Genomic DNA, 14,439 nt, shown 5'->3' with positions numbered 1-14,439 from the left:
CAGAAGTGCAATATGGAAAATAATCCCTATCCCGTTTCCTTTCTCCCACCATTTCCCACCTCTTCCTCCACCTGCAGAACAGACAACTCTCTCTGTTTTATCCTGGAACTAGAACATGTCCAGTGTCTCCAAAGTGGTCTGGCCGCAGATGTGTGGCAGAGACTGAGAAAGTTGCACATCTGAGCGAAGCATCAATGGAGATAGCCAGTGATCTGTGCTGCAGTGACACAAACACCCCTCTGGCCACCCACTCCTGTAAGCTTCACTCTGTTTTTAAAAATACCTTCATATATATTACTCATTGTAACCTCACCACAGTGAAAAAAGAGGAAGCATTCAAAGAAATTGAATTTATGGATGAGAAAACCAAAGTTCAAGGAAGTTAAATTGTTGGTCCAGCACCATATGGCTATGTCAGTTAATGTGGTAGAATTAGTGCCTTCCCTCAAGTCATTCCAGCTTTTACTCTCTGGGCAGATGGCACACTTCTGAAATATGGCATATCTATCTGTTTTATTTGCTTTAACCAGTGAAACATGGAGGGAGTAACACATATCACACAGGGAGAAAGCTTCTAGGGCCAGTGTGCAATTCCCAGCACTCTCTCCCCAGCCTCCCTTAGCCTGAGCGGCTGAGATGGGCAGAGTTCCCCTGCCAGCCCCCAAGGGGCATGGGGCCTGAGTGAGAAATTAACTTGTATAAAACCCCTGGGGTGTGAGCGTGGTTGTCATCAAGCATGACCTAGCTTATCCTGACTGATACAGCTAAGATGCTTTCTGCTGTGGGGAAAAGGAAATCCATCAGAAAGTGGCTCAGCAATAAGGACATTTATTATCTCCTGTAGAAAACGTCTGAAAACAGAGTGATTGCAAATTTGGACAATTCTGAGGCTCAGTGATGTCCTTGAGGACTCGGGTGTTTTTCCACTTTCCATGGCCAGCACTTCAGTTCCTCCCCTTAGAGGGACAAAATAGCATTAGCAGCTCCAGCCATCACATCCTCACACAGAAATGTCCAAGGGTGAGAGAGAGAGAGAGAGAGAGAGAGAGAGAGAGAGAGAGAGAGAGAGAGAAGCTTCCCTTGCAAGTGTTCCTTGCTAAGAATGAGCACAGCCTTTCCAGAAGTCTCTTTTCCCCAGTGGAGTTTCCTTCAAGCCTCCTTGACCAGATCTGTGTCACATGCCCAGCCAAGTATCCAAGGGAACAAAATCAACATTGATTTGCTGGATGGATTGAGCTCCTTCCCCTGGGGCAGATGAGGGACCCATTCTCCCTGAAGCACAAGGTTACCTAATTCTGTTGGCAAGAAAGGGGAGGGGCACAGTTATGAAGTCGCCAGCACGGTTTGCTCTAAGGTGGATTCAAGAACCTGAGACCCTAATACCAAAACTGCCCCTAAGAGTCAGAAGAGGACAGTCCATGCTCACTCCTGACACTTTATGAATATGCACAGAACAATTCAGAGCTTCAAGGGGAGGAGCTGAGACATAAGCTCCTCAGCATTGGACACAGTGCTAAGCAGATGGTTCAGCCTCAGGGACAACCTTCAGAACCATCTTCAGGCAGGGAGATATTAATACTTTTCCAATGCACGGATGCGGACACCAAGGCCTCCAGAGGTCGTGACTCCTGGGTTCTCAGCCAGCTAGTGGTACAAGACACCCAGGAACCAGGACTGCTGCTTCCCAGCACAATATCCATCCCTTCCCCAGCTCCTGTTTGCACAACAGCACTTGCTGATTGATTCATTAAAGTCCTGTTTGCTACTTTCACTTTGGGAAATAAACTGACAGCTGAAATTATAACTAGATTTAAGACAAGGATGACAGACGCAGATTGGAACGTATTAAGGGAAACTTAATACATTCACATCGGGAACACTCACAATTTGATATCAGGAGAAACATCCCCATCCTTTGACTAAACCATTTCTCTGGGAACTCCAGCAAAGACAGAAATTTGGCTTGGTAAAGCCAAGAAGCTGACCCAGTGTGGCAATTCTGACCTTCTTAAAGGTGAGGATACAGGCCAGGGAATTTCTGATTTCAGAGTAACTTTCCTCAAAACATTAAATTGTTTTGAAGGAAGGGAGATGAGCCTTTTTTGTGTGTGATTGAAGGAATATGTATTGTGTGTATGTGAGTTTATGTGCATATATTTGTGACTGTGTGCATAATGTATACGCATGCATGTGTGTGTTTGTCAGTGTGTGTGTGTGTGTGTGTGTGTGTGTGTGGGTGTGTGCGTGTGCACGCTTGGGCTTCCATTCTACTGTTAAGGGTGGGGTGAAGAGGAATGGTACATGTGGTCTTTCTAGTTATCTAATACTGCAAACTCCACCTTTATGTAAGGTGAAGGTTTCCATTTCCCTTATCCTCGGAATTCCCAAAACACACTTGATTTGTGGGACACTCTTCTGCCTATGTTCCCATGAATCAGACCAGCACAGGAAAGACCTAGGTGGCTCCCGGGAGGACAGCTCAGTGCTGCCCAGCTTTCCATTGGCTCCCCCTCAGTTACCGCAGGACTGCCCAGTTGGCTGCAGGAGGTTAGGCTTACTTCCCCTAAACAGAGGTGAACAAACCTGGGGGACAGAGCTCCTTTGTGATCAGAAGGTTCAGGATTGCCCAGGGCAGGACCTGGGGTTTTGGCTTGATGTGGCTCCACGCCCTGGAGGGCAGGCTGGCTTGCTGGGTTGGACCAGTTTCAGTTTAACTGGACCTTTCTGCTTTCTCCCTGAGTGACATGTGTTACTCTCCCCACATTTCATTGGTTAAAGCCACAGCCAGACTTGGTCTGTTGGACCCATTTTGTTTTGGGCTGAGCTGGAGCATGGCTATATTGTGGTGGCTGTGGCATATCTGGTTTGTCCAGGGCCATCACAGGGTCTTTAGGCCAGCGTCGTGCTGGGGACTACCTGGCACTGTGACCGAGGTGAACACAAGCATCCAGTCCTTCTTCCATTTATCTGCCCCCCATAATTACTGAGCACCTATCACGTGCTGGTTGTTGAGTGAGGCACTGTAGATGTAGCTGGGAGCAGAGGACAGTCCCTGCCCTCCAGGACAGTCTAATTGGAGAGACAGTCAATAAATAAGTAAATAGGTATCGGAGATCGTTACAGACCGTGATAAGTGCTATGGATAAAATAAACAGGGTGAAGATATTAAGGAACTGGGGTGCTGCCACTTTGAGTAGGGAGATTGGTGACCATTTCTCCAAAGAGAAAGATACAAGAGTGGAGACCTCAAGGTTGAGAATCAGTCAGTCATGCAAAGGGCTGAGGAGAGCACCCCAGGGAGAGAGAAAAATGGTTGTAAAAGTTCGGGGAGGAGGATTGTATCTGGAGTTGGTGTGATAAGGAAGGGGAGATGGTGGGAGTCTGAGAGTAAGCAAGGCCAGATCAGTGAGGATTTGGAGGTCTTGTGAAGGAATTTGGGTTTTATTTTCAGAACAGTTAAAATCCATGGAAGATTCTTGAGCCAGGGATCCATGGTTAGCTTGTAAAAGAACCCTCTGGTTACTGTACGGCAACCAGATTGAGCCCCGTCTTCTTAGCCTTGTTTGTGCTGGGCACGAATCTCAGCCAGTGACTTGCTCAGTGATACCTCGTCCAGGCAAATTGAGATGACCAGGTGATTGTCAACGCCTCACTTCCCCCGTGTGAGACCGGGGTGGTCTGAGAATCCCCAGCCCTCCCAGGAATGACTGCAGCTTTTGGAGCTGGTGTAGATAGGGAGAAAGAAGACCAATTAGAAGGCGCAAGTCCTTGGCCTGTGTCCCAGACTTGCTACCAGGCTGTGTGGCTAAAGGGGACTCACTGCAATGCCACCTGACCTCTGCCGTTTCATTTACAAAATTGACATGCTGGCAGGCAGGTCGCTTCTTGAGCACAAAGGCCTGAAATCTTTGAGGTTTCTAGATCTGGGATCTCTACTGAAAGTATTATAATGTCCATTGCATTGATGGAAACACCCAGATCCTGAGTACACCAAGGAGCAGTTTGGGACCAGACTGCCCACCTCCTCTGCTGATGACATTCCAGACGCTCCAGACTCTGGTCTCCCCATCTCTTCCTTGGAGGCCACAGCCTAAGTCCTCCTTGGATAGAATGACAAAGCCTCCTTTGGCTGTTAGTCCAACAACTTTGAAGGGCATATCATTTAAGATAATTTCAGCCGAAAGTAAAACATTCCCCAACTAACAGTGGCTTAAACTATTAGGACATCATTATCTCAATAAGAATAAGCAGGCAGGGTTGTTAATACAGCAGCTCAGTGACAGGTGGCTGTGGGTCTGTTTCTCTGTGATTCTCTCCACTTCCTCCTCATGGTTGCAAAAAAGCTGCTGAAGCTCTAACCATAGCAGACTTTCACTAATTCATTCAACCAACATTTAGTAAGTGCTACTGTGTGTCAGACATTTTTCTAGGTCCTGGGGACACATTAGTGAATAAAACTGACAAAAATCCCTGCTCTCAGGAGCTTCTATTCTGGGGATGGGGTGAGACAATAAACAAAATAAATAAATAAACCACATGGTATGTGATATAGTTTGAATATTTGTCCCCACCCAAATCTCATGTAGAATTGTAATCCCCAGTATGCGAGGTGGGGCCTGGTGGGAGGCGTTTGGCTCATGGAGGTAGATCCCTCATGAATGGCTTGGGCCATCCCCTCGGTGATGAATGAACCCTCACTCTGAGTTTACACGAGATCTGGTTGTCGGAAAGTGTGTGGTGCCTCCCTGCTCTCACTCTTGCTCCTGCTCCAGCCGTGGGATGAGCCTGCTCCCCCTTTGCCTTCTGTCATGATTGGAAGCTTTCTGAGGCCACTATACTTCCTGTACAGCCTGCAGAACCACAAGCCAATTAAGCCTCTTTTCTTATAAATTACCCAGGCTCAGGTATTTCTTGATAGCAGTGCAAGAAGGACCTAACATCTATGTTCGTGGTGTATGCTATGGAGAGTAATAAGTAAGGAAAAAGAGGAGGAGAAAAAGAAGGATAAGGATTTGTTTTAATTTGACAAGGAAAGGTCTCACTGCAAAGCTGAGGTCTGAGCAAAGGTCAGGAGTACGTGAAAGAGGAGCCAGTGAAGACCCAGAAGAAGTATAAGCTCCAGAGATGGCAAGTGCAAAGGCCCTGAGGCAACGGTGTGCTTGGTGTATCTAGGGAAGCAAAGGGACCAGGGTGGCTGGGGGTGTGATGGAAGAGGAAGGTTTTAGAAGGCTAAACAAAGGGGCCACAGTTCCTTGAAAGGGATGTCAGCATGTCAAAGCACCAGAGGAAGGAAGGCCTCCCCTAAGGCCGCCCTTTAATTTAACCAGCAGGATTTCCCAGTGGTCTCGCCCACCCCAAAATGTTTCCTTGCATTTCACTGGGTCACATGGTCACCTCTAACCATCCGCTGGCGTGACGCATTCCCAGGGTCTGGGTGCACCTCCACAAGCATGTACTCAACAGCAGTCTGTAGACAAGAGCAAAAGCAGAGTGACTGTTGGACACACAGACAAGAGAGTCAGCCGCACGGAAACTTCTCATTCAAGCAGTTTGCCTTTTGACATCAGTGCAGAGCGTGGCTTCAGACCCCGGGCTCCTCTGACAGACTATTAATCCACAGTCAGGGCACGGGAAGAAGTAGGGTCTGCCCGGGCCACAAGGGCTTCTCTGAAATTGCTTTGATCTCAGGCCTCTGGTCCCTAAAATGGTCTTTCCAATGAAAAAAAGGTTTATTCAATTAAAAAAGAAAAAAAATACACAATTTTAAACTATGTTCCCACATATTCAAAGTGGGTAGAATGATGTGATAACTCCCATGCTTCTGTCTCCCACAATATCTTCATCCTTATCAATACATGGACCCAAACAGGCCAATCCTGTTTCATCTATTCACTCCCCTACAGAGGATCTATTTTGTTGAAAAGCGCTAATAGGAACACCAGTTCCTTTAAAGGCCTCTGTGTTCTGAAGACCCAGCTGGGTTGGGAAAGGGGAATGGAAAGTTGTGAAAGTCACCCAGCCCCGCCCAAAGCCATTCTAAGCCTGGAGCAGCCATGCTTCCACCGTGTCACTTGCCCACAGCCGGCTGAAGGACACCAAAGCTTCTCCTGAATCGTCCTTGCATCAGCTCGGAAGCTATGGATGTTCACAAAATCATCTATAATTGGAGCACTTGGCCCATTAGGAATTTGGATAGACCAGACCATAAGTCCTCGGCACTTCTCAGAAAAAGTAAACACGAGCAATGCGAGATTTGACTTCTGCACAGTTAATTTAAACTCCGCTCTGAATATAAATCAGCTACTTTAGTTCCGATCCACTCAGTTCCATCCCAAGCCCCGTGCTGAATGATAAACACTGGCTGCTGCTGGGGAGGGAGAAACCATGAAAGGCAGAATGAACTGTTTCCTTCAGCCTAAGTGAAGTTCCTGAGCAAGCAAAGGACACTGCTCCTTTTGAAGATGGTCTGCTTGGCGACATTCGGAAAACCTTCCTCTGGGTGGAAGGGTCTGCTTAATGGAGGTGGAAAGCCAGCTTACCTTAAGGTTTTGAGGGCCTGGCAGTGCCTCTAGGTGGAAGGGAAAACCAACCAAGGACTCCCCATAAAAGTTTCTGGGGAATGACACCATTACAAGCCTCTCTTAAAGGACTGGGAACTTGGCTTTAAAGGCTATAAGTAGAACAAGCAGGAGGGTGCAGAGTAAGTTATTCTGGCTTCTGGCTGCCTGATGGGGCTTCCTTAGATATCAGAAGTGGTGGCTAAGCTGATAGAATGCAGGGCGAAGGGAGGAGTGATGGAATGCACCTGCACCTTCCTCCTAACTGCTGAGGGAATGTAGGGGTCACAGCTGGGTCTGTCCAAGAGGGGCCCTAGAGGAATACACCCATCCAACCTTCTCCCACTGACCAAAAGCTGTCGCTAGGGCCATTAGGACAGAAGTACCATGTTCCTGAGTGAAGATGGAGTTAATGCCTACGAGGAAGATCAGATATGGCTGGTCAGAGCCCAAAACTTTCCCCCAACAGACTCTCCTGTCCCCAGGACATCCACATCAGAGCTTCACTTCTGAGTCTGCACTTTAAAGATGCGGATATGCAGATCTATAACCTAGGTGAATAGGCCAGCTTCCACTGTTCATCAGTAAACATTATGGCCTCCAATTCTAGCTCACACACTATGCTAGGTGTGTACAAAGCTGAAAACCGGTGGACACTTCTCTCAGGTGTCAACATATAATTTTCAAGAAGTTAGAACAAATTTTTTCTTAGAAATATCAGATGAATGTGTGCCAAAGATTTTATTCAACTTATGAATTAAATGAGAGACCAGTAATACAGTAAAATTGGTTCCAAGAGCTCTTGATGACTTAGAATGATATAGTCCATCAGGAAAAGGTATGGAAAAGAAAGAGGGAAGGAAGGAAGGAAGAAAGGAGGAAAGGAAGGAAGGAAGGGAGGGAGGGAGGGAGGGAGGGAGAGAGGGCAGGCTAGATCCAAACTGGTTAATGTCCTACAGGGCAATAAAAGCATAATCTTTGAGGTTACCTTTTTTTTTATTTTTATTTTTGCCAGACAGAAATCTGCAGCTAAACATGTCATTTCCCAGTGTCTAGGCTCTAATCAAATAGTATAGGGCACAGGCAAACACAAGTACATTCTCCCTGAGAATTAAAAGTGGTCTGTTAAACAATCCCCTGGTAAAACATTGAAGGACATGCTGTACTTCCTCTCTAGTTACAAGATTTCAATAATTTTTTCATAACACAATAAATGTAGGGTAACATGGCAATCAACCTTCCAGATGAGACTAGGACTCAAGTCAATGGATATAGACAGAGGAGAAAGTTTTGGCCCAGGAGCCAGGAAACCTGAGTATGACTCCTATCGCCCAGGTGTTGTGTCGCTTTGGGCAAGTCGGATTACCTCCTAAGCCATAGATTCTTTCTCTGCTTATTGAGAATGTTGAACTGGGTAGGCTCTGGCTCTCACTTTGGCCCTAATATTTTCTGAATTGCAATGGCTTATGAAGCAAGGCCATCAGGCAAGATCTTCTGTCTGTAGTGGCAGAGCATGGAAGTGCCATGGTAGGTCTTTGGATAACTAAAGAGAAGAGGGAAGGGGAGGAAGAGGGTGCACGAGAGCATCAAATGCAAAGACAGAGTACTAAAGGCAGACAAAATGATTTCCCATCCAAGCTCTCCTTTTCTCCCAGCCTCTTCCCCCAGTCAGTACTGCGGGATGTTGCAAAAAGTCAAGACAGCCTAGGTCATGCTGCAGTAACAAATTGATACTGAAATCTCAACTGCCTAACACAACCAAAGTTTAAGTTTATTCTTGCTTGTAGAAGTCTAGTAGGCAGCTGTCCTACGTGATGACTAAGAAATTCATACTTTTTCTACCCTATTTTTCTCTCTTTCTTTCTTGCTTGCTTGCTTTTTTTTTTTTTTTTTTTTTTTTTTTTTTTGAGACAGAGTCTTGCTTTGTCACCCAGGCTGGAGTGCAGTAGTGTGATCTTGCCTCACTACAACCTCCACCTTCTGGATTCAAGCACTCCTCTGCCTCAGCCTCCTGAGTAGCTGGGACTATAGGCATGTGCTAACTTGCCCTGCTGATTTTTGTATTTCTATTAGAGAAAGGATTTTACATCTTGGCCAGGCTGGTCTTGAACTCCTGACCTCATGATCCACCTACCTTGGTCTCCCAAAGTGCTGGGATTACAGGCATGAGCCACTGTGCCTAGCCCAGCCCTGTATTTCTACTATCTTTTTGTGTGGCTTCCCGAGTCACTGCAGCAGAGCAAGAGAGAGCATGGAGCACCTATACTTGCTTTTAACTACATGTAACTTGTACTCATGGGGCATTGGCTAGAACTAGTCACATGGTTCCAACTAAATCAAGAGGGCTGAGAAGAACAGAAGAACCAGATATTTGAGTCCTGGTCTGGAAAGGATCTAGCTCCTGTAAATACTGAGGGTCCTTTGAGAACTCCAAGATACCTTCATCCTGAGAAGAACAGAAGAACCAGATATTTGAGCCCTGGTCTGGAAAGGATCTAGCTCCTATAAAGACTGAGGGTCCTTTGAGAACTCCAAGATACCTTCATCCAGTCTCTGACTCTGGAACATCTGCTGGAATAAGGAAAAGTTCAGCCAGACACCTGGATGCTCTGTGCAGCCAATCCTCAAACAGAGGCCTCCAAGCCTGGGGCCATGTCTACACAGTTCATGAAAAGGAAGCCTGGTTGGTCTGAGTTATTAGACCATGGGGACAGCCACTCGGGGTCCTCAGGAAGCCAAAGCTGGGCTCCTAATGTCCCAGTGACCTGTGGCCTGAGGTTTCTGCAGATATCATTGTCAAAGTCCACTTCCTTGTATTGCAGAAGAAAGAATGTTTTTCTCAAAAGGAAAATGGTGTTTATTTGTTCCTGGGTGTCATCCTTTGGTTGCCTCTCATTTCTAATCTTGATTGTTTCAGAACCTAGATTCTTGTGTCTCTAGCAAGATTATAAGTTCCTTGAGTAGGAACAATGTTGTTAGTAGTTCCGTGCTTAACAGCCTAGGCTGAGCAAATGTTGGGAATGATGCTATTCATTAACTCACGCGTGTGTGACCAGAGCACTACAGGGCTGATGTCTGGATATGGATTAGTGACCAGGATGATTACGTATCATGAGTGCTAGTCAAGGATGCTGGCCGGAGATGTAAGGAGGGGGGTTTCGGAAACAGGCTAGACCAGTGAAAGTCTCTGACCTTCCCCAATGGCCAGTCTTCACCATTAACTATTTCTCTTTCTGTCTCTTTCTCTTTCAACTTGTTCCACAGAATATTTGAGATTTCATACAGACACACAGAAAATTGAGCAACATTAAAAAACTGACAATATGAGGATATCAGACTATCATTCTAGAAGGAACTCCTCATCAACATCACAAAAATTATGAACATTGTCGCAGAGTATCTAGGACCATCCCTAGTTCCTAAGTGCCTCTGGCAGCTTAGCCTTTGCTCAGGGCACCAAACAGAACATGTGAGAGGTGGGACCCAGTGCCTCTGTGGAAGTGGCACAGGATGCTTACGTAACACAGGGCACGCGATGAAGGTGCCAACGCAGTGTTCATGGGCATGGAAACCAAAGCCATTCTCGGGGCATGGAAGAATGTATGTCCTGATTGGAAGTAGATTTAAAAGGCGCACTCCTGCTAAGCTCTGTCATCATATTCCATGGTGCGTCGCATCATGATGGGATTTGTAGCTTGAAGCCAGTGATGCCACTAAATTGCTGTGTGACCTTAGAAAGTCATATCACCTTGCTGAATCCCAGCTTTCATCTGTAAAATGGGGATAAGACCAGTTGTCTTGCAGGGTTTTATAAAGAATTTCTGTGAGTGACATGCCTGGCTAATTTTCCTCCTCAGTCTGTGAACTGCAAAGTATTATTGAGCTAAACCTGAGTCTGCCCACTCGGCACAGCAAAGCCAAACACTGACACTGAGATTTTTGTAGGGAGAGAAAGAAAGCATTTATTGGAGGGGAGCAAGCAAGAGAAATGGCCAGCTAACACTTGCTACTTGAGCTTCCCGATGTCTTACAAACGAGGGCTTTCAAGGGCAGGGCTACATTTCAGAAAGCAGAAGTTACAGGCAAAATCATAAATCAATACATGGAAGTTATTGGTTTGGCCCCAAAAGGTGGGATATCTTTTTTTTTCTTTCTGAGACAGAGTCTCGCTCTGTCACCCAGGCTTTAGTGCAGTGGCACAATCTCAGCTCACTGCAACCTCCACCTCCCGGGTTCAAGTGATTCTCCCACCTCAGCCTCCCGAGGTGCTGGCATGTTGCACCACACCCAGCTGATTTTTGTATTTTTAGTAGAGATGAGGTTTCACCGTGTTGGCCAGGCTGGTCCCGAACTCCTGACTTCAGGTTGTCCTCCCACCTCGGCCTCCCAAATTGCTGGGATTACAGGCATGAGCCACTGCGCCCGGCCTGGAATGTCTTCAAGTGAGGCTTGCCAGTCATGCGTAACTTCAGAGACCTATTGATTTGCAATTGGTTAAGGGAGCAAGGCTTTATCTAAAAGCTTGGGGTCAGCAGAAAGGAATGTTAAGGCTTGGCCTTAACATAGATTAGTTAGTATAAAGAAGCCCTTGAATTATCATGTGCTATGCCAGAGTCAGTTTATGCAAGCAAGCCACAACATACTGGGCCAGGGTGACCAGCTTAGCAAGATTGATGGCCTGCAGACTTGACTCTCTCTGTGTCTCTCGGGAAGAAAATTAGAACAAAGAACAGGGGTCAGAGTTCAGTCCTTAACTCCCCCTTATCTGATGTCTGCCTGAAAGCAGTTGGCAGTTTTCATCTAGTGCGGGTACTGGTTCCTGAAAGAAAACTCAAGAACATATGCTAGGGTGTTATCATTTGGTTTATACGGGGAACCAAACATCTCATGACACTGGCTTGCTTGGGTGGCTACTATTTAAGCTATTACTACTCTCTTCTTGCTTATCGGATTGTTGATTTACTTCTCAAGGCTAGCTAGATGCCTAGAATTTTCCTTGAAGGGACTAAACATGTGGTTTTTTTTTTTTTTTTTTTTTTTTTTTTTAATTTCTGTGCATGAGGGCTTGGGTGGGGAGCATGGCAGGCCACTAAGAGGAGTCCCTAATTCTTAAAAGGGTTGTAGCTATGCATTGCCCACAGGACTGGGCTGTCCCATGAGCAGAGTCAAAGTCATTTCCCCATACTGGTCAGGGAGCTTTCTAAGGGAAGCGCTGACATCTTGAGAGTTCCAAACAATAGTAGACTGTGATTTTTATCATTGTTGCAATCATCTTGTTTTCATCTGAAGGAAAAGCCAGGAGGAAGCTGAATAGGGAAAGTTCTGGTGCTCTTGGAACATTTGTCACACACACAACAATTCCCATCTGGTGGCGTTTGTCCCTGCCTCTCTAAGTCCCTGGACATGTCTGATGCATTCTCACAGGACTCATAGGAGATGATAAATCTGTGAGTGCTGATAGAGAGCTAAGGAATTTGGGTCTTGACTCTCCCTTCTGGGAGCTTAAGGAGACACTGTTTTCAGAGATCTAGAAATAGTGAACATACGATTTATCATCAAAACAGGGTCACTCTTAAGAGAAAAAAGGGGACACTATTAATAATCACACTGGAACAGCAGGCACAATGATAGGCGTGAATTGGAACTGTCTTTTCTACAAAGCATGTGAAGTCTACTTCTCAGGGCCACGTCTTCGACCATCTCTCAGCTCCCACTCAGCTCGTCTCGTTTTCTTCAAGGTAAGTTTGCTGAAGTCTGGGGAGGAGTTGAACAGTGGCCAGAGGGGCAGGACTCAATAAGGCCATTCCTAAGGCCCTTATGGGCACAATCTGGAAGCCCTCAGATCCTGCACCTGCTGGGGAAAGCACATTCCCAGCCTTTGCACAACCCCTAGTCTGATAAGCAAGTCGCTGGCCTTAACCTTGGTGAGTGCCCAGTCTGATGGGGGCAATGTGGGCCCCTCCCTTGGGGAGCTCACGCAGTGCTCAGAGCGTGCTTGGACATTCTCACATCCTCAGCCTTTTAAGCCTTTTCTCTGGGGAATAACGACGGGCATCAGTTTCTTGTGTCTCTTGTGTGAGCAGGCAATGCAAATTAGACTTTTTTTTTTTTTTTTTTTTTTTAATAATCCGCTGAAGCGTGTGGCCAGCTGCTGGCCCCGAGCAGCCGCATTGGTATCCACTGAGATCTGACTGGTCCCACAAAGTGCTGGCACCCTCTGTCATTGAACTCAGAGATCACAAAGGCCTTCAGAATCAAGATTGTGCCCTCGGTGGCCTTTTATCCTAAGTCCAAGCCTCTCCTAGTGCCTGGGTCTAGTCCCCTGGTGCATTCATAGCTCCTTGGTGCCCCAGAACCCCAAGTGCCCTTGCCACATCATATTGAGATCTGCCCTCAGGTCCACCTGCCTCTCCCGTGTGGCCCCTTTCACTGCTTAACCGGGTGAGCCATGATATTAAGCTGAAGGCTCATCTCTCCCTGGAGTTTCCTGGGAAAGCAGCACAAGAGCTGCTGGCTGGTCCAATTTCTCACAGTTTTGTCTTGGTGAGCCCGCAAGGGGAGCCAGAGCCTGCGCCTCTGAGCATTCACTCTACTCAACCACTCCCTCCTTCCAGCACCTCCTGGCTGGCTGCTCCTTTAGCACTAGGACGGGCAACCCCTTAGTCCGGTTTTATGTCCATTTTATTGTCTATAACTCTGTGGCCTGCCCTCCAAACTTTGGTTCCTGAAATATGAAAATCCAGCTTTGGGAGCTGAGTGCAGTGGCATGATCTTGGCTCACCACAACGTTCGCCTCGCAGGTTAAAGCAATTATCCCTCCGCAGCCTCCTGAGTAGCTGGGACTTCGGGTGCGCCCTGCCACATTGGCACGCTGGATTACAGGCTGGGAGTTTCTATTTCTGGAAATGCTGCCCTTTCAAGAGTGTGTGCTCATTCTGAACCTTATAAGGTCCAGAAATCAAAACTGAAAAAGACTTTCCTGTTCTAGGGTGAGTCAGCCTTCCCCAAACCTGCTGCGACCCCAAGCACTCCATACAAGCCGGGGGCTCCCGGACTAGCTTTGATGGCCCAGGGTCCGGGAAAGAAAATGGAAAGAAAGAATTAGAAAGGCGGAAATACATTGGTGATACTACAAAAACCTTACTCGGTTATAACTCGTCTCCATTGTATGAATGGATTATAATTCATTTAACTGACTTCCTGTTAAGAAACATTCAAGGTTTTTCTAGTCTTTTACAGACTGTGTTTCCGTGAACATCCTTGTCCACATACATAAGAATGTAAAATAAATGCTTAGAAGTAGAATCACTGAATCAAAAGATAGCTATATTCACAGATATGGCTAAATTGTTCTTCAAAGCAGGAGACGATTTACATTCCCATCAATTTTGCATGAGAATGCGTATTCTCCTGACACTTTTGCCAGTAATGTTTTGTCAAGCTTTTAAATTTTTTTCCAATCTGACAGATTAAAAAATGAAGCTCTACCTTGCATTATCATTCGTTTATAACCCACTTCCCACTCTTTAGACTCCCTGTTCATGTGCTTTGTCCATTCTTCTACTAGTATTTTTATTTGTTTCTGGACTTTTAACATAGTTAGAACACTAGCCCTTTGCAAAATGTGTTTTAACCATTTTTTGCCTTAGCCTCTTAAAGTAAAACTTTGCTTACAGTATGTTCTCCCCATACAGCTATCTCTTACGTAGTCCAACTGACCCCTTCTATGCTTTGGCATTGCTTGGAAAATTCTTCCCTACTCCAGAATGCTAAAATTAAACTAAAACAGACCACCTTTCCTTCTGCTGTTCCCCACTTTTATTTTAATTCTATCTAGCTGATTCATCAGCACTTAATTTTTTGGTAAGGAGTTCGTAACCAG

This window comes from Saimiri boliviensis, chromosome 5, assembly GCF_048565385.1.
Source record: "Saimiri boliviensis isolate mSaiBol1 chromosome 5, mSaiBol1.pri, whole genome shotgun sequence".
NCBI lineage: Eukaryota > Metazoa > Chordata > Mammalia > Primates > Cebidae > Saimiri > Saimiri boliviensis.
Note: the sequence above shows the minus strand (reverse complement) of the source record.